At 40.9% G+C, this 20,302-nt stretch overlaps 1 protein-coding gene across 4 annotated transcripts in view; it reads right to left on the bottom strand.

Annotated features, from left to right (window-relative positions):
* fat1a (FAT atypical cadherin 1a) overlaps nucleotides 1-20,302 on the bottom strand; it is a 198,537-nt gene that overhangs the window by 135,271 nt on the left and 42,964 nt on the right. The window lies entirely within an intron of this gene.

The raw sequence follows: 20,302 nt of genomic DNA on the forward strand, positions 1-20,302 counted from the left end.
CATGTCCCCCCCTCTCTGCAAATTGAAGTAGTGGTTCTCTTTTTTCCCCCAATTCTGATGAAGGGCTTTTGACATTCTCCTCTCAGCACTTCCAGAATTATTTTTCATGTTTCCAAACCAAAGTTTTTTGCTCCAAACCCCCATGATGTCTGGAGTATATGTTAAATTTCCGCTTGCAAGCTATTAAAAGGTTTATACGTTGATGATCACTATCAATTTTAACAGAAAATTGATGTGATGCAAAGACCACAGCACTCAAAATAAATATTTTATCATTCCAGTTACATTGAATACTCTATGTGAAAGAAGAACATTTACATTAATCTTTTGGTAATAATTCAGTGTCTTGAAAGGTTAGAAAATTTGTAGATGTTTTGTATTATTTTGCTTTATCCATCATAGATTTAATGAACACTTGCACCATGATGTGCTGAAGCTAGCAGAAGCCAACGTGGATTCTCTTGCAGACTACAATTAGTTAAAACCAATTATTTGGGTTCTATTGGGGAACAGTAAACATATATTTTAGCAATATTTATATTGTAAATGTAACAAAGGAAATATTAAAATAAAATATGAGTAGAGGAACACTATTCAACCTGTCAAGTTAAACGCTGTCAAAAAAAAATTAGCTGATCGAGACGATACTGATAAAATTATAGGAAGGTCCATTTTATGGTAATTTGCTAAAGTCAGCTGACATATGTCTCTGGAAAGGAGTAGCTTAAACTGCAAAAAATTTCATATTAAAAACAAACATGGCATTAGATCAAGATTGTGAAGTATTTTAACCTAGTAATTACAGCCAACCGTGCATCCATGGTGCAGTGGAGTTCATCACTCCAATCCAAGAATTTGATTAGTTAGGTTTGCAGGGTCTAATATAGAAACAGGCCAGTCTGCAGACTGAGCAACAAGCAAGTCTCAGTGATAGCCAGGAGCTCTGGGAGTGGGTCAGGCAATTTAGTTTGTTGCAGTAGATACCGTATATTGCAGAATCCACAATATGGTAATCCAAGTATAGCCTAAGACTTGGAGGAATTTTAAAAAAGTACCGTACAGATTACTTATCATTTGGTTTTCATAATCTCTCTATGATTAACCATATAACCATATAACAATTACAGCACGGAAACAGGCCATCTCGGCCCTACAAGTCCATGCCGAACAAATTTTTTTCCCCTTAGTCCCACCTGCCTGCACTCGTACCATAACCCTCCATTCCCTTCTCATCCATATGCCTATCCAATTTATTTTTAAATGATACTAATGAACCTGCCTCCACCACTTCCACTGGGAGCTCATTCCACACCGCCACCACTCTCTGCGTAAAGAAGTTCCCCCTCATATTACCCCTAAACTTCTGTCCCTTAATTCTGAAGTCATGTCCTCTTGTTTGAATCTTCCCTATTCTCAAAGGGAAAAGCTTGTCCACATCAACTCTGTCTATCCCTCTCATCATTTTAAAGACCTCTATCAGGTCCCCCCTTAACCTTCTGCGCTCCAGAGAATAAAGACCTAACTTATTCAACCTATCTCTGTAACTTAGTTGTTGAAACCCAGGCAACATTCTAGTAAATCTCCTCTGTACTCTCTCTATTTTGTTGACATCCTTCCTATAATTGGGCGACCAAAATTGTACACCATACTCCACATTTGGTCTCACCAATGCCTTATACAATTTTAACATTACATCCCAGCTTCTATACTCATATATTAAATAAAGATATGCTATAATTGAATTATTATACCAATATATTAGATGTAGTTCATTGCATGTTAATTATCCTGATCTGTCTAGTTACATTATTTGGACCACAAAGTATGAAAACAAGGCCACAAAATCAATAAAAATTAGTTTCAACTCTTACATTTGAAGCACTTTGCTGCCATGATCAGTCACCATTTCCATGATGGTGCAAATTCCATTTTCAAAGGCTATAATGGCATCTTTCAGCAATTGAGTGGCTCTACTAACATGTTTGCACAAATCTACCTTCTCTGAAACATGATGCAACAAATCTATTTTCTAAACTAATTAATTAAAATGCAAGTAGAGATATTAAATATCCATTCATTTACAAATATGTAAATATAATGAAGTATTTCTTCATGCTAGACATTTTAAAAAGAGCAGACTTTTTATTACCAAACATCTGGTGCTGTAAATGAATCCTTAACATTTGCCACACTTTCTCATATAATACTTTCTGCTGCATATAATTGGAGTTCTCCAGCTTCAATTAGCTAAATATATTTCTTTAGAAACAAGGGATGCTGGCTTACAAAAAAAGACAAAGTTCCAGAGTAACTCAGTGACTTAGACAATCTCTATGGAGAACATGGATAAGTGACATTTTGGATCCAAACCCTTCACCACAACTCCTTGATTCATTCATCCCTTCCAACAAAAACCATCCCCTCCCCAGGTACTTTCCCCAACATCTGCAGGAGATATAACACCTGTCCCTATAATTCCTGCCTCACATCCACCCAGGGACCCCAGTGGAACATCTCAGTGAGACAGAGGTTCACATGCACGTGCCCTAACCTCATCTACTGCATCCGGCATTGCCGATATGACCTCCTGTACATTGGCGAGACCAAAAGTAGACTTGGTGACTGTTTTGCCGAAACCACACTTGGATTGCTAAGGCATACTGCATCTCCCAATTGCTAAACATTTTAACTCCTCTTCCCATTATGGCGTTTCTATCCTGGGCCTCATCCACTGCCAGAGTGAGGCCACATGCAAACTGGTGGAACAGCACATAATCTACGGGTAGTTTACAACCCATTGGTATGAACATTGCATGCTCCAATTATAGGTTATTGAACCTCCCTCTGTGGACCCTGCACAGTGAGAGGACATTTAATTTCCCTTTCCAAACTGCCCTTGAGAGAAGATGGGGATGAGCTGCCTTCATGAACCTTGGCAGTCCTCCGTACACCCACAGTACTGTTAAGCCCAGTCTTCCAAGATTTTGACACATGAAGGAGCATTTAAGATATGCCTGAGGCAGGATGAAGTGTGGCTTGGAGGGTAACTTTCAGGTGGCAATACTCCTGCGATTTTGCTACCCTTGTTCTTCTAGCTGGCAGATTTGCAGGTTTGGAAGGTGCTATCTAGTGCATGTTAGTGAGCTGCTGCTGCAGTGCATCATGTAGGCGATACAAATCGCTGCTGCTACACTCATCCAGGCAAGTGGACAATATTCCCTCACATTCTGGCTTGATCTTTGTGGATGGTGCAGACACAAAGAACTGCAAATGCTCGTTTACAAAAGAAAACAAAAAGTTGGAGTAACTCAGCGGGTCAGGCAACATCTCTGGAAGACCTGGATAGGTGACATTTCAGGTCGGGACCCTTCTTCAGACTTATTGCAGTAGTGGAGAGAAAGCTGGAAAAGAGGCGAGGGTGAAACAAAGCCACCTTCAAAGTAAGTGTTAGGTGGAGAGGCGAGGGGGAGTTTATTGGCAGATGGATTGACAAAAGCCAGAGATAAAACAGAGACAGAGGTAGGATAAGGAGAGAAGATGAGTGAAATGTGATGCAAGAGGAAGATAATTATCCAGAGATAATTCCAGAGATGCTACCTGACCCACTGAGTTACTGTACCACTGTTTGTATGCAGATGGTGAACATGGTTTGGGGAGAGTTACTCGCCGCATGATTCCTAGACTCGGAACTGCTCCTGCAACCCCATTGTATATCTGGCTGCTCCAATTCAGTTTCTGCTTAGTGGCAACACCTGGTATGTTGATAGTGTGGAATTTGGTAATGGTAATGCCAGTGAATGTCAGGTGATGACAACTGGATTTTCCCTTGATGGATATCCTCATTGCCTGACACTTGTGTGGAGTGAATATTGCATGCCACCTATTAGCCCACTACACGAGTCTAGATTCGTTAGGTCGTGGCCTGCTCCATTGTCGGAGGAGACCTGAATGAAGGTGGTGAACATTGTGTAATCATCAGTGAACATCTCTACTTCTGATCGTACGATTGAAGGAAGATCATTGATGGAGCAGCTGAAGATGATCGGGCCGGGACACTAACCTGAGGAACTGCCACAGCAATGCCCTGTGGCTGAGATTAAAATATAAATGTTGACATATCACTCCAAAACCTCGTCATTTGGTTAAAGAGTCTAGTTCTTAAATAACTGTACGCCTATTATAAAAGGCAATAGAGTTTACTGCCTTACAGCGTCAGAGGCGCGGGTTCTGTACGGAGTTTGTACATTCTCCCTGTTACCATGTGGGTTTTCTCAGAGATCTTCGTTTTCATCCCACACTCCAAAGAGGTGCAGGTTTGTAGGTTAATTGGCTTTGGTATAAATGTAAATTGTCCCTAGTGTGTGTAGGATAGTGTGCGGGGTAGTGTGCGGGGATCGCTGGTCGGTGCGGACTCGGTGGGCCGAAGGGCCCGTTTCCGCACTGTGTCTCCAAACTAAACCAAAGCAAACGCCCAAACAAATATAACCAGAAATTTCACAAAATTGTTTATGCCATCAAACTATTCACCTTAATTCTCAGATTTGCTTTGCCATAATAATTATGCATATGAAAAGGTGCTTAAATTGTTTCTATGGTCCAATTGTAGGGGATTAAATGGAACTGTCAAAATGCAAATTTATTACATATACTGCAAGGCAAAACATAATTGAAAAGTAATTTAGAACATTTTGTGAAAACAACCAAGATACAAAATTAAGGATTACATAAATCTATGTCAAAGGTAATCAAAAACATAATCCTCTTTCCATTGTTCCATGACTCCTCACACCACCCCACAGACTTGCTAATTTGGGCTACAATAATCATTCTAATCCACCCAGTTACACGGAGATATGAGAAGTTGAATCTTTTTGGGCAAATGAATATAAACAGAATTTTAAACAATTGCTATCAAAATGTGTGCTAAATAATTAAAATAGTGAGTAAAGCAATGTTATGGTGATCAGGATGCAACAGTCAGTGTCTGCTATATTCATTTTTATTAATCCATGACTTCAAACAATCACCAGCAAGAAATTATGAACCTTTGAACTATTATATTAGATTGAAAAGTCAAACACGCATTTAATCAATCATTTTTGATTCGGTTGTTAACAAGAATTGCTTTGAGATTTTCTTAAACTCACTTATCTTGTCAACAGCCACGCATTCTGGCCTTCATGTCTAAATGGTTCAATGCTCTATGAACAAATGCATCAACAAAGCATTTGGATAATAAGACCATTTTTAAATTGATAATGTGAAAGAAGCACTTTACTCACAACCTCTGCTTATGATATCTCAACCGAATGGTAATCTTTCACCCATTTTAGCTTGAATATTATCTAGTAAATTATACTGTGCACTCCAAACAACCTCAAGGTTGTACGAAAATGAGATCATAAATGGATAACGTATAGTCTCCATTAAATACCAGATTCTGTTGTTAACACGCAACTCACTCTGCAGCAAAACCTCAAATAAAACTTCAATCCACCTCTCAAATATTATCAAGAGAAGCTACATTATAAAGCAACCGCTACACAAAAACTTGAGTGCAGGTAGTGTGGAAAATATAATTATTTTCAGTTATTTAAAAAGCAAATGCATTTCCATTGCTCAACACACGTCTTGTACTGCCACTGTATTGTATTGTTGAAAAACAACAAATTTTCAATATTTAAAAGGATTTTATTTTGCAAAAAAAACTTTTGGTTTTCTGGATCAATTAAAGAGCAATCAGAAATAGACTTTATATTATAATATTTGTTTTATACTTCAACTTAGATATGTACAATCCAAGTCATCCCATCTTCCCTCATTATATTTTGCATTTTCAAACACTACTGCAATTTCTTTACAAACACTGAATTCTATAAACAAATATTCAGGCAAAAGAACTGTAGGTTCAAATAACCATGTGAGCAACAGGTTTGTTCACACATGCCAGAGGAAAAAATGATGGATCTTTTCAAACTTATCCTCATGCCTTCAACCCCTTGATTTGACATTGTGATGCAGCATTCCATAGCTTGCAATCACTATTTTTTCTCTTCTTTCACTCAAAGAATTTTACATGTAGTTTGTGGATGCCGTTAATTTAATGTGAATCCCCAAAAACACTATGATAGCGTTGAACTGCCCGGTGAAAGCGGTCAATTCCTTTGCATGGAAGTGCTGTCAGTATGCTTATGTAGGGAGCTCTGACCCAACAAAGGAACTGTGTTTCATATCGGAGTTGGGATAACATTCAATTTCAATAGGACTTAGTGCAGTACAGGTGCACAACCTTTTATCCGAAAGCCTTGGGACCAGACACTTGTCGGATTTCGGACATTTTCGGATTTCAGAATGGAAGATTTTTAGCGTAGATTAGGTAGGTAGCGCGGGCTACTTGAAAAGTCTGGAGCTGCTGCCTCCTCCCCGGTGACCGGGAGAATCATTGCATAAATGTTAGTCAGTTAGTTTGGAGGGATTTTATGTGGTGGTGGTGGAGTCGGGGTGAAGGGGGAAACTTTAATTCTTAGTCCCCTACCTGGTCGGCGACTCCCAACCTCGCGGAGCTGGGGGCTCTGTCCGGCCGCGGGCGGCGCCGGTTGTAGCTCCGACCCCGGCAACTCTACCCCTGGCTGCGCGGCTCCAAATCCAGCGACGCTCCGCGATGTTGTGTGTCGGCGGCCACAGCGCTCCGGAGCTTGCCGCACGGCGACCCGGTAAGGCATTGCCCGCTTCCCGCTGGTGTCCCAGCGCTGCGCGCTGCCGACTCCCGACATTCGCGGAGCTGGGGCGTCCGGCCGCGGGCCGCGCTGGATTTGGAGCGCCTCGCAGCCAGGGGTAGAGTTGCCGGGGTCGGAGCTACAACCGGCATCGCCCACAGCCCCACCGGCCACTGCGCTGCGGAGCTTACTGCACGGCGACCCGGTAAGGCATTGACCGCTCCCCGCCTCTCCGACCAGGTAGGGGACTAAGAATTAAAGTTTACCCCTTCACCCCCCTTCACATAAAAGCCCTCCAAACTAACTGACTAACATTTAAGCAATGATTTACAGATGTTTAAGCGTCTCCCGGTCTCCAGGGAGGAGACAGCCGCTACAGTAGTACAGACCTGGGTTGACCGTGGGTCGTTTTGGGTCAAGTTTGGCGCCAAACGCGAGCTTTGGTGCGCAGACGACATCTGGAAAAAATGGCCGGTTTTCGGAGCTTTTCGGTTTCTGGAACACCGGATAAAAGGTTGTGCACCTGTATTACCGCTTGCTTTCTCCCTTTGTGCGTTATCTTTAATGAATGGCATTAAACATGGTGCAGCTACAGAAAAGAGGACTGGTTATTGTTGAACCCCGGACAATGTCTTAAGGAACTGTTGGAGCAAGATGTCAGCACTACAACCACCTTCCTTGTAGTAGGTGAAGGTGCAACCAGTAGATGAGCCTTCTCTTTATGTACATTACTTTCAACTGTCTTCAAACAATTGTATATCCATCTATATACATGTTCAAAATCAATATCAATATCAATATCAATTTTATTTGTCACTTGCACATAAAGTGTAAGTGAAATGAATTTGCCAGCAGCGGTACAATGAAAAAAAGAACACACTAAAACACAATAAAGATTTAACACAAACATCCACCACAGCATTCATCACTGTGGTGGAAGGCACAAAATGTGGCCAGTCCTCCTCCATTTTCCCCGTGGTCGGGACCTCAGCCAGACATACAGACATGGTAAAGTCCAGGTAAGTCCCGAATCGTTCTTCGATATCATATATTTACTCGGTGATTCTTTTGTGTTAAATCTCAATAAACCATTCATATAATCATACATTCTCTGTTTCCTTTGATATTTCATTTAAACCAGTCAACCATGATAACCATGCCAGACTAGTTAAGTTATTAACCGTCAGAAATTTATTTTTCTCTCTTTCTTTTTGTAGATGTTCAGCTTTATAATTTAGTGTTGTGGTCAGGAACCACAAATGTTATGACGATGAATAACAAGTGTGGTATAAAGGGTATAAACAGATGGATAAACTTGGACACAAAATGAAATTACATGTAGTAAAATATTCCTCCCTCAATGATATATGGAGAAATCTCAATACATTCAAAGCAGAAATACTCCCATGTAACATTATTCATCAACACATGCTGAAAAGTAATGCCCACTCTCAACTACAACTTACTTTCCCTGCAACATTTTTTAATCAAACACAAGTAAATTTCCAAGGAATCCCTACCCATAAACTGCAAATAGCTCACAAGGAAGCAACATCCAGAAAATAATGCTCCACTGAGTTTCCTTAGTTTGATGTAAATTAGTACATTTACAGAATTACATGTGATTGGATTTGGGCATCAAATTCCCACGGGGTGGAAGCAGACAGCTTTATCTGCCATGGTTTGAAGCGGGAGACAGCTGAAAAAAACCCAAAGTAATCCAGTGGCAGTACAAAAATGCCACTGGCAAGCTTCATTGCCATTGAAGGCTAGAGGTTCCATGCATGAAGTGGAAGCATTAGGGCTGACAAGGCTTGAGTGGTTCTGTAAGAAACTGAAAAAGGCCATCATGTATGGTTTCAAGTGTTTACTAGTAACACAGATTTATCAGGGGAAGGCAAGTAGCTGAAAGGACATACAAGCGGAAAATCAAAGTGGCCCGTAATTATGCTATGAAGCCAGATGATATTCTCCTTCCAAAACCATATTTTGCAAAAGCCTAAAAACATGCTTTTTTAAGTCTGCTTGTTAAGCCATCCCAGAATTAAAAAACTAGTCAAAATGTAATCTTACCTCCATCCCTCCTACTTCCCCTCCCCCACCCCTCACCCATCCCCCAATTTAATTCAGGATGTTGCACCTGGAAACCAATCCCTAGAATTGTTTTACCCAGAAATATGGCAGAACAGAAACAAATTTATCGACAAAGGTGAATTTGCACAACACTAAATAAATCTCAATTTTCTGCACATGTAAAATAGATAACAATCTGGTAACCTGTTGAACATCCTTGCCACTGCACAAAATCATTATCCAACTTACAACAAGGCCAAGACTGCAGCTTGGGATTTAAAATTACAGTGAACTCCGAATGAAAATTGAGCGCCTATTCTTAAAGTAACTATAAGGTGAAGCAAAAGGAAGGTCTCTGTTTCTGGCAGGTTTCATGATGTTGTTTGCTCAGTACCAGACTCTAAAGTCACAATTTCACTCATATTATTACCACAATATAAAGCAAAGGTGAAAAGAATATACCAGGTATTTATGAAAACAATTCTCCTCATATGCCAAATATGCTTGTAAATTGTAGTATTGCTTTTATTTTTAGAAACATAGAAAATAGGTGCAGGAGGAGGCCATTCGGCCCTTCGAGCCAGCACCGCCATTCATTGTGATCATGGCTGATCATCCCCTATCAATAACCCGTGCCTGCCTTCTCCCCATATCCCTTGACTCCACTAGCCCCTAGAGCTCTATCTAACTCTCTCTTAAATCCATCCAGTGATTTGGCCTCCACTGCCCTCTGTGGCAGGGAATTCCACAACTTCACACTTCTCAGGTTTCTCAGTTCTGTTCACTCTGTGCTCTTCAGAGGACATGAATAAACCTTATAATGACAAACCAAAGTAAATAATCACCTTTCTCCTGGAATTATTGTCTAACTCTGCACACAAACAAATTTTCTTTTCCTGGTATTCTAGTGCCTGAAATCCAAACAGTTAACAGAAGTGCACATCACAACACATCCCCTTTTCACATCTGCAGATCATGTATTTATGCTCATTCTGTTAACCCTTCTTGATGAAAGGGTCAGTTTTATGCAAAAACTATTACCCAGAGGCCTCATTTGAATCATTGCACATACAGTTTAGAACACACACATTTGCACGTTCGCTGTGGCTAATCACTAGGCACGCAATATGGATCCAAGCCAAAACTGGCTAGCTGCTCATCCGTCAACATGATCTCACAACTAATAGTCAATGGCAGGCCATTGTTCCTTTTTGGGTTTCAGTACAGTGTTGACATTTACCGCCCAAAGCTAGAATACTAAGCAACAGAATACCAAACAGAAAGCAGATTTTATATATCTTTTGCGAATTAAGTGGACGTTAACCCATTTACCCCCAAAAAGGTACAAGCACGCTGACGAACAACTAGAGTTTAATGAAGCCATTTCAAAGGTTGGAACCAAGCTTGCAAAATTAATATTAAATTAAGTAATACTTACTTGTTAGATATCAGGTATATGCAATTTGACGTGTAACTTTGTACTGGTCCAGGTTCAGATTCTTCCCTACAGCCATCAGGCTATAAAACACTACCACCTCAAATAAATTGTGAACTACAATAGACTGTTATTATTGCATGACTATTGTTTGTTTTTTAAGTGTGTGTGTGCATGTGTGTGTACACACACACACACACACACACACACACACACACACACACTTTATTTTTTTTTCTCTCTCTTTTATCATATTGTTTACAGTGTACAATGTTTACATATTCTGTTGTGCAAGTAAGAATTTCATTGTTCTATTTGGGACATACGACAATAAAACACTCTTGACTCTTGGTCTTCCAAAAGAATTTTAGTAAATTATTGTGTTTTGTGAAGTGTTCATCTACTATCTCTATATAACTAAAAGTCTTTGTCTTGTTTGTGCCCACAATGTGTCAATCTGGTTTTCCTATCTTCTTCCAAATGCTAGGCAACAGCCTTCCCATTTTCACATATCCTACTCACATTTTCCCCGTTGTGGCGATAAACATCTTCCCATCGCATTCCCACCTTTATTTCCGATTATAAATGTTTTAAATTTTAAAAACAGCCCCAAAAAACTCACCCATTTCGGAAAAAAAATCTGAGTGACGTCGAAATGCACTCGCAAGGCAGGATGGAACACTCTGGGAGGGAGGGGCACTCCAGCGCTCGCGGTGAACGGGGAGTGGCGGCTCTTGCGGCGCCCAACACCTGGTGGGGAGGGTGGTGCCGCGGGCCGAGCCCGGGAACTACACCTGGGTTGGAGGTGAGCCTGGTGCTGAAGTTGGAGTGAGGGCCGAGCTGCTCTATGACCTGGGTAGATCCTGGGACAGGGAATATGAGAGGAGGATGAGGGAGATGGGGTGGGGAGTGGGGTGGTAGAGGGAGATTTGGGGGGGGGGGGGGGTGGAGGAGGGAGATGGGGAGGGGTGGAGGAGGGATGGTGAGAGGGGAGGAGGGGATGGTGAGGGGGGAGGAGGGAGATGGTGAGGGGTGGAGGAGGGAGATGGTGAGGGGTGGAGGAGGGAGATGGGGTGGGGAATGTGGTAGAGAGGAGAAATATCCTGGGGAGGTGAGGAGGGAAAGTGGGGCTATTGAGGGAGAGGTGGGTGTAGGGAGGGTAGTTGCCACGTCTACACTCCGTCTCTCACCCCCTCCTCTCTACCCTCCCTCCCCCTCTCTACCCCCTCCCTATCTACCCTCCCCCACACTTTACCCCTCTCCCTGTCTCTCTCTCTCTACCCCCCTCCCTCTCTCTACACCCCTCTACCCTCCCTCTCTACTGCCCCCCCTCCCCTCCTTCTCTAGGCAATAAAGAGAGAGGGTGAAGAGGAGGAGGAGTGAGTGCTGGGGGATGAGGAGAAATGTGCCACTTCTGCGTGAGTGGTGCACTAATGCGTTAAGGGAACGGCTTGCATTGGGGGAACGGGCGAGTGTGGAATCTTGCGTTGGGGGAGCAGACCCAACGGGTCTGCACTGGGTCTAGTGATAAATAAATGTCAATTACATGGATTAAAACACAGATCAAAAAGGTTTAAGTAATGCACGACTGCCAGGTCCCAAAATCTTCCGTGGCACAGTTTATAGAACTTAGAAAAACGTTGACAAGAATTATGTGTTTGTATGCAAGTATTATCGACAGAACTCCGAAAAGCAGCTGTTCTCAACAGAATACGGACATACACAGACTATGTTTTACAAGGTATCAGCATTGAGCTGCAAGGTACTGGTATTAACATTTCAAATTGAAGGACCCCAAAAAAGTTTAGAAAATGTGCTTATGTTAATGGTTTAAAATGCACTTTCCTTTCGCAGCTGAAAGCACAGGTCCAAATGATTGGCTTGGAGAAGACAAACAGCTGTTCTATCTCATAAAATATGTGTTCTCTGTCTAATTCTATCAGGGGAAAAAACATCTTACTGCTGGGTTAATGCCAAGTTACTTTTCCACAGCACAAGATAAACTACTTGTTTATTCTGATTACACCTTCCCTTTAAAAAGTTGAAGCAAAGTAGTCTATATAGTTTACAGCAAACTGACAAAACAACAAAATATGTCTGAATAGCATTAATAGTTGACAAAAGTACCAGCACAAGAACTAAGTAGCAATGAAGAAAAAAGTGATCACAGACCTAGATGTTCATAACCTAGATAAAATTAATGGCAATACTAATACAAAATGCTTGGATTAATAATGTTTTACCCCAAAATAATAACTTTTGGGTGGTGGTTGGGTGTTTTTCTGACTGGAAAACTGAGACAAGTGTTGTATCTCAAGATCAGTACTGGAACCTTTGCTTCTTCTACTATATATAAATAACTTGGATGAAAATGTAAGTGGTCTGATTTGAAAGCTTACAGTTGACATGAAAATTAGTGGAGTTGTAGACAGCAAAGGTGGTAGGTTGTCTTTGGATACAGTGGGGCACAAATCAGCTGGAAAGTTGGGCAAAACTGGTGCATAGAATTTAATCCAGGCAAGCGCAAAGATTAATTCAAATTCTGGTATGACATATGGATTAAATGGCAAGGACCTTAGGAACACTGACGTACAAAGGGACCTTGAAGTGCAAATCCATTGCTCACTGAAAACGATGACATGGGTGGCGATAAAGATCTTTGGTATGCTTGCCTTTACAGACAGATGCACTGAGTGTAAGAGTTGAGATGTCATGTCGCAGCTGAACAAAATATTAGAATATTCTATACATTTCTGGTCACTATTACTGCAGGAAGGATGTGTAGCACAAGAGAGTGAAGAAGAAATTCAACAGAATGTTGCCTGGAATTGAGGGCTGTAGTTATAAGGAGAAACTGGATAGGCGGGACCTATCCTCACAAGCATAGGAGGCTAAAGAGGAGCCCTTATAAAGGATCATAAAAACATGATGGGGATTGTTGGGATAGTCAGTTGTTTTTCCCCATGTGTACAGCAGGGCGTTTCTACAACCAGAGAACGTAGGTTTGATGTGAAAGGAGAAACATTTAAAGTGAGATCTGGTTTAAAGGTAGGTTTTCCACACAGAGGATAGAGGGTGGTGGTGGAGCCAGGAACATGACAGTGTTTGAAAAGGCATTTGGACATGTAATTAGATAGGAACGGAGTAAAGGGCACAGGCCTGATGCAGGCAAATAGTACATAGGCATTGTGAGCATGGATGAGATGGGCCGAAAGGGTTTAATTCAGAGCTGTATGATAAAGGCTATCCTTATCAGTGCGAGGAGATAACTTGTAGTGCAGTTGGCATAATTTGTCTGTCAGTAACACAATTCCGTTCATACTGAATGCTGTGTAATGACCGATAAGATTCTATTGGAAATAATCTAAATGTACTCATTTGGGATTTCAAATTCAAGTCCATATTATTTGCTAATCTGAGAGAGAAGAAATATCACCACTTATAAGTACTTGTATTATGCAGCTACTATTGCTTCAGCCAGATGTTCTACATCGTGTCGCAAATTAATCATATTTGTCAGCAAAATATTTGGTGATAGGTTAAAGCTGTGGCAACCGTGTCAAACAGCAGCAGTAGATCCAGGCTACAGCAATAGCTTGATATAGTTACAGCACACGTTGCTATAGAATGTTTCTAGGGTTTATGACTTTGTTACAGGTTGTGAACAGACAAAGAGAAAGGTTTGCACAGTGAGATAACTTCACCATACAAGGCCATCTGTTGTAAATGGCCTGGTCACAAGTGCCATATACTGTATGTCTCTGGGATAAGTAATGGCTGAGAAATGCAGCTGAAGTACTGCTCCTCAAATGCTTTAGATTAGCTGCTCCAACTATGCTTTCAATGGTTTAGATGAACAAAAGCCGCAAAACAACTGAGCCCCTTTCATTCTGAATTAATCCTTGCGTTTTGAACTGCATTGCCCATTTACTTGTGTATTATGCTAAATTACAATGATTAGACTAATGAAATTAGGATCCTGAATTCAGGTAGGATCTTACAAAAAAAATAACCTTTCAGACAATCTTTTTTTTGGATATGAGCAAAAATAAATTTCTAAGACCAATGTACCCCAAATGTATAGGAAAGAACTGCAGACATAAAATGCTGGAGTAACTCAGCGGGACAGGCAGCATCTGGAGAGAAGGAATGGGTGACATTTCGCTTTTTTTGCTGGCAGCTGGAAAGAAAAAAGGTCCAAAGGGGGTAGAGGGCCATCCGGGGGAGTCAAAGAGGAGGGGGACCAGAGATGCTGCTTGTCCCAATTAGTTACTTCAGCATTCTGTGTCTATCTTCGATGCACCCCAAATATATGCAACCAATTTCAGTAATTAATAATACAAATTTCGTTCATTACAACAAGTTTGCATAGAATACAACACTCTCTTTCCAACTGCAATACAATGTACTATTTACAACATATCTGCAAATTCGCATTCTGAAATTTATCCTTCGATGAGGGGTTCTAAAATCACATTTACTCCGAGGCAATGAATAAACTGGAAATTCCATAAAATGTGGAGCTAACTCACGGCACAGGGTATAAAGTAGTGAATGAATGAATAAGGTAAACTGAGATTTAGGTAGGGTTGGAAAAGGGGCAGAGAGAGAGAGACGAGAGAGAGAGAGAGGAGAGAGAGAGCGAGAGAGAGAGCGAGAGCGAGAGCGAGAGGGGGCAGAGAGAGAGAGAGGGGGGGGGGCAGAGAGAGAGAGGGGGGGCAGAGAGAGGGGGGGCAGAGAGAGAGAGGGGGGGGGGAGAGAGAGAGAGGGAGGGGGGGGAGTGAAAGAGATAGGAGAGGGAGGGGAGTGGGACGGAGAGGGCGAGGGAGAGGGAGAGGGAGAGGGAGTGGGAGAGGGAGAGGGAGAGGGAGAGAGGGGGGCAGCGAGAGCAAGAGAAAGAAAAGTTGTGAGAAAACTAAGCGATGACTTTAGCAACTGCTGCAATGTGTTCAACACTATGAACCATGATGTGGAGGTCTCCAGCTTAATTCTTGTAATTCAAGTGCTAGAGACCCTTCGCTAATATCTTAAAAAACATGAAGGGATAAAAACAAACAAAGTTTGAAATAAAACAAAAGACTATAAGAGGGTAGAAATCAGACATCCAAGTGGCACAGCGGGTGGAGCTGCTGCTTCAATGTGCCAGACCCCCAGGATTCATTCTGACCTCAGGTGCTGTCTATGTGGAATTGGTATATTCTCCCTGTGACCATGTAGGTTTCTTCCAGGTGCTCAGGTTCCTGCCCACATCTCAAAGACTTCTGAGTTTGCATGTTAATTGGCCTTGACAAAATTGCCACTAGAGTGGATAAGAAAGTGGAATAACGTAGAACTAGTTTAAATGCGTGATTGATGTTCAGTGGGTCAAAGCGTCTCTCTCTATCCTGTGTCTCTAATTAAACTAAATCATCTGTCCCTATTGCATCTCACCCAACTCAAACTTCTAATTTCAGGCTACTTGCTTTGGTTGCAATGAAGCTATAAAATACCATTACAGTAAGCCCATGCATATCTTGAAAAAAGAACCTAGGCAGAGCAAGCCCAACATCTTCTCAGTCCAACATATTAGTGAGCTCCTCTTTAATCAAAACTAAAACAGAAATTTTATTTAGTGTTATTTTTTGGAAGGCTCAACTCAATATTAAAATCTGGGATTGTAGTGTGCTTGATTTGAGTTTCTATTTCTACTCAAGGAACAGAAATACGAGTAGGAATAAGAAAACAAATTGATAATGGTGGAATGAGAAATTGTTTATTCCTCCACAGATGTTACACCAGCTGCTGAGTATTTCCACCATTGTATCTTCAGTGAAGAACGTAAAAGACAGCTGAAGAGAAAGGTAATAAGAATGTGCAGTTAGTGCCATGAGAACAGACAACACTTGACTAGAAAATGAGCAGCACAAAAGTACCATTAATAATCAAGGCACAAAACAAAGAACTCAGCAGGTCAGGTAACACCTGTGAAGGGAAAGGTAAATGACATTTCAGTTTAAAGCACTTCTCACATGTGAGTTCTCCATCAGTTTTATTTTATTCCAGCATCTGGAGTCTCAGACATTTCCATTAATAGTAAAGTATTATTCTCACCTGTTTCAATAAGAATATCAATAAAGATGCTAAAAGATTATAGTCATAAAATAAGTCAATTTCTTAAGTTTGTAGAACTGCTCATCCAGTTTTGAACACTCTTGTGAAGAATTGCTCACCTACATCCAGTAAACCTAGATGTCCTTACTACTGCATTTCTAGATTCCTTGCCATCAACCTACAGCACAAAAATAATACTGAACAGTCTGGTATCTCCAGATCCTCCAAAAATGTCTTTTTTGGAGGATCTGGAGATACCAGATGTTTCTTTTAATAGAATCAATGTTCAAAAAGATAAACATTTCAACATAGGTTTTATTGTCATAAATTTAGTCATATTAATGTCATAAAAAAACACGGTAACAAGAATCCACTGTTTCATCCAGTGTAGTAAAAGAGTTTAAGCAAGCAATTAAAACATTGCTGGTACTCAAATTCTGCTCAATGGACCATTACCCTTGTGAGCAGGTTGCAATCAAGCCACAAGCCCAATGTTAGGTATAATGAGAACAATTGCTGGATTTGACATCAGAAGAGTCAGACATTCATTGAATAAAAAGGATGATAGAATCAAAGACATAAAAAAAAAATAGGCCTGTTACTGAATTTCACCAATTACTTCCAGACTAGCAAATCTTTTGAAAAGGCCAGACTGAATCTATTGTCACCCATTCTGAAGTTATTATTGCAGCTCCAGCCTGCTACTGCACGTCTCATATATAGTTAGTAAGCAGCTATCTTTTTATTGTTTTATTTGGTCTACCTTTCATATCGAATATAATACAAGAATTCAAAAATATTTTATATTTTGAATTAAATGAATGCTGCAAGTGAGAAACAACACACATATTTTCTCATGTCCGAATTGGACTAAGAATAAGAACTATCGTATCAATCCAAATTCACAATGACACCGGACTTTTGTGTAAATTCCAGTTATCAATGGCCCAATCATGTTTTGAGGTTTGACAAAATCTGAAATGGTACATTGCATTTTGGTATTTCCACCATTCACGATGTTTGCTTATTGACCATCTTTTTAGAAAGCGTAAAGGAAATGGTGCCCTTTGATAATTCTAGTTTAATGGTAACCATTATAAGCAAGCTGAACAAAAACACAAGGCAAAATATTTATTGAATATTAGACGCAAAACCTACTTCAGGCTTCACAGAGCAAAATTCTTCAACTTGGCCAGATCTGACAGAGCACTCGAGCACTTGCTCTACCCAGAAGTAAAATTAAGACCCATTTAAAATTTCAGAGTCTGTGCAAAGCTTCTACACAAATTTTGAAAGCACGATTGGTCAGGCACTGAAGGTAAGCAGTAATTGTGCCACAAGTGCACCAACCTTCATTTTGCCTCGTTTCTGTTGAACAATATTGCAAATGTCAATATATCACTTTTATGAGGATTTTTGTGTCTTTGTGTTGTTTCTTTTTGTAAAGCTCATTTCCCCCCCTGTTGAGACGACTACAACCATCCAAATGCTTGCTTGTGTTTTTTTGTTCCTGATTGTGGTGATTACAATGTTCCAGATGTAACATGAGTGTATTATGAATTTGCAACGTGGCTTCTGGAAGCTTCTACTACTTTTTTTTTGCTGTTAACGTCTGATTACTGTGGAAAAGCAATGAGCCAAGCATAACTCACAACACTAGCACGAATACCTCCAACACCCATCTCCACTCACCATAAATGGGTGACACAAATATTTGAAAAACTACAGCCGTTTCAGTGGTTTTAAAATTTAGATATGTCAATTGCGTCACTTTCTTTACAATGATCTTTATTGATATACAATATAGCAAACTGAAAAGCACAGTGCTTCACACATATTTTCCAATTCTACGGCCTTGGCAAGATGCCAGACCTGCCAATAAATGTGTTGGAAAATCATGGCAACCTATTTGTCATGGGTCTGTAAAATGTATGCTTTTGGTCTTCTCACATATGTTAATGGTTTGAAGTGTCATCCAGTAGAAATCACCTGGAAAATTTGGACACGAGTCCAAAATCTACTACTGTGGGAATACATTTAGCACCTTGCCCAATATAATGCTACCAGATTTAAATACATGCCGCAGAGAAATATCCAATCACCGAACAGAGGTTTCATGCACAGCTCATGTGTAATTTTCCACATGAATTTCTAAAGGCTTACACTTCCAACCAAGAATGTATGCACAAATTTTCCAAAAATATGTAATTTTAGTTTTGTCCCCAAATTCCTGTAATTTTAAGAATAGTTCGAATTTATTGCGAACATTCACATGTGTTACATGGAATGCTCATTGTATACATTTTGGGTTAACATTTAATGCAGTATTCAATTAGTGTACATTATTTTTGCATAATATTTTTCTGATCAGCTTGTTCGGGTTCAAAACATGCAGAATTATATTTGTCAAAGCACTTCTTCCTCAATTTCTGGACTAACATCCTTCAGTGCTATACTTAGAGAGAACCCAAATTGTGTGCTCAAATCTTCAGAAAGGGAATTGAATGCCAAGCTTCTGATTCAGGTGCATGAGTGATACCAAATGAGTAAACATTAGATATTCTTTACCAACCTTGTCCAAATCATTTACCACCTGCACACCTCAGTATCACCTCAAAATTACCTTATTTCCAAAATTCAAGGCCAGAGAATCAGCAATGATCTCAAACTAGATTTCTGTATCTTTAGCGTGGTCTTCTGTCACAACTGCATAACTAACAAGTAGCCACAGCATTGACATAATCCAAGCATTTCTACTCAGCCCAATCATCCTCATATCCAATAATGTTCATCAACAATTTTTCAATACCTTCAAATGAGCATCATCAGCTAGTAATTAAACTGAGAAATTATTTGAGGAATAAGAAATTTATGATCCAAGAAAGTAGACAACAAATAAAATAAAATAAGAGGAAACGTTTTGTTTTCAAATTCTTTTCCGCACTCTCCTGAAGTCCAGACACAGGGCATTCAACTCCAATGATACAGTGGCCTACATGAAGACCAGATACGACCTTGGTAAGCCATCAAAAAGGCCAAAAGGGACTTCTGCTCCAAACTGGAGGACGAGACAGATGTTCGGCAGCTGTGGCAGGGCCTGAATGCAATCACCACCTACAAGGCAAAACCAGGAGGCAGCTCGAATGTCGGTGTAACATCACTCCCTGACCAGCTCAATACGTTTTACGCACGCTTTGACAGGAAGAATACTGATGTGACTTCACGATCCCCCATTCGCTGTGATGGCACTTAAGTCTCAATCACAGAGGCCGACGTCAGGAAATCCTTCAGAGGGGTGAACCCCCGAAAAGCACCTGGTCCTGATGTTATACCCGGTCGTGTTCTAAAAACCTGCGCGGACCAACTGGCGCGAGTTTTTACGGACATTTTCAACCTCTCACTTCTGAGGTCCGAGGTCCCCACCTGCTTTAAAAGGGCATCAATTGGGAGCAAATCAACTCCTACCTCGACAAAAACCTGGACCCATTGCAGTTCGCGTACCGCAACAACAGATCAACGGTGGATGCGATCTTGCTGGCCCTCCACTCCGCTCTGGACCACTTGGACAACAAAAACTGATATGTCAGGCGGTTATTCATTGATTACAGCTCGGCATTTAACACAATCATCCCCTCCAAACTGGTTACCAAACTCGCAGAACTGGGTCTCTGCCCATCCCTCTGCAACTGGATCCTCGACTTCCTCATCCACAGACCACAGACCACTTGTTCATATTGGTGGAAATGTGTCAGCCTCGATAACAATCAGCACGGGAGCACCTCAAGGTTGCGTGCTCAGCCCCCTGCTGTACTCACTCTATACCCATGACTGCGTAGCGAACCATAGTGTGAACTCCATCATCAAGTTCACTGATGACACCACTATTGTGGGGCATATCACTGATGGGGATGAGTCAGAATATAGAAGGGAGATCGAGCAACTGTCCATATTGTGCCAGCGCAATAACCTGGCCCTCAACACCAGCAAA

The sequence above is a fragment of the Leucoraja erinacea genome, chromosome 1 (genome assembly GCF_028641065.1).
Source record: "Leucoraja erinacea ecotype New England chromosome 1, Leri_hhj_1, whole genome shotgun sequence".
Classification (NCBI taxonomy): domain Eukaryota; kingdom Metazoa; phylum Chordata; class Chondrichthyes; order Rajiformes; family Rajidae; genus Leucoraja; species Leucoraja erinaceus.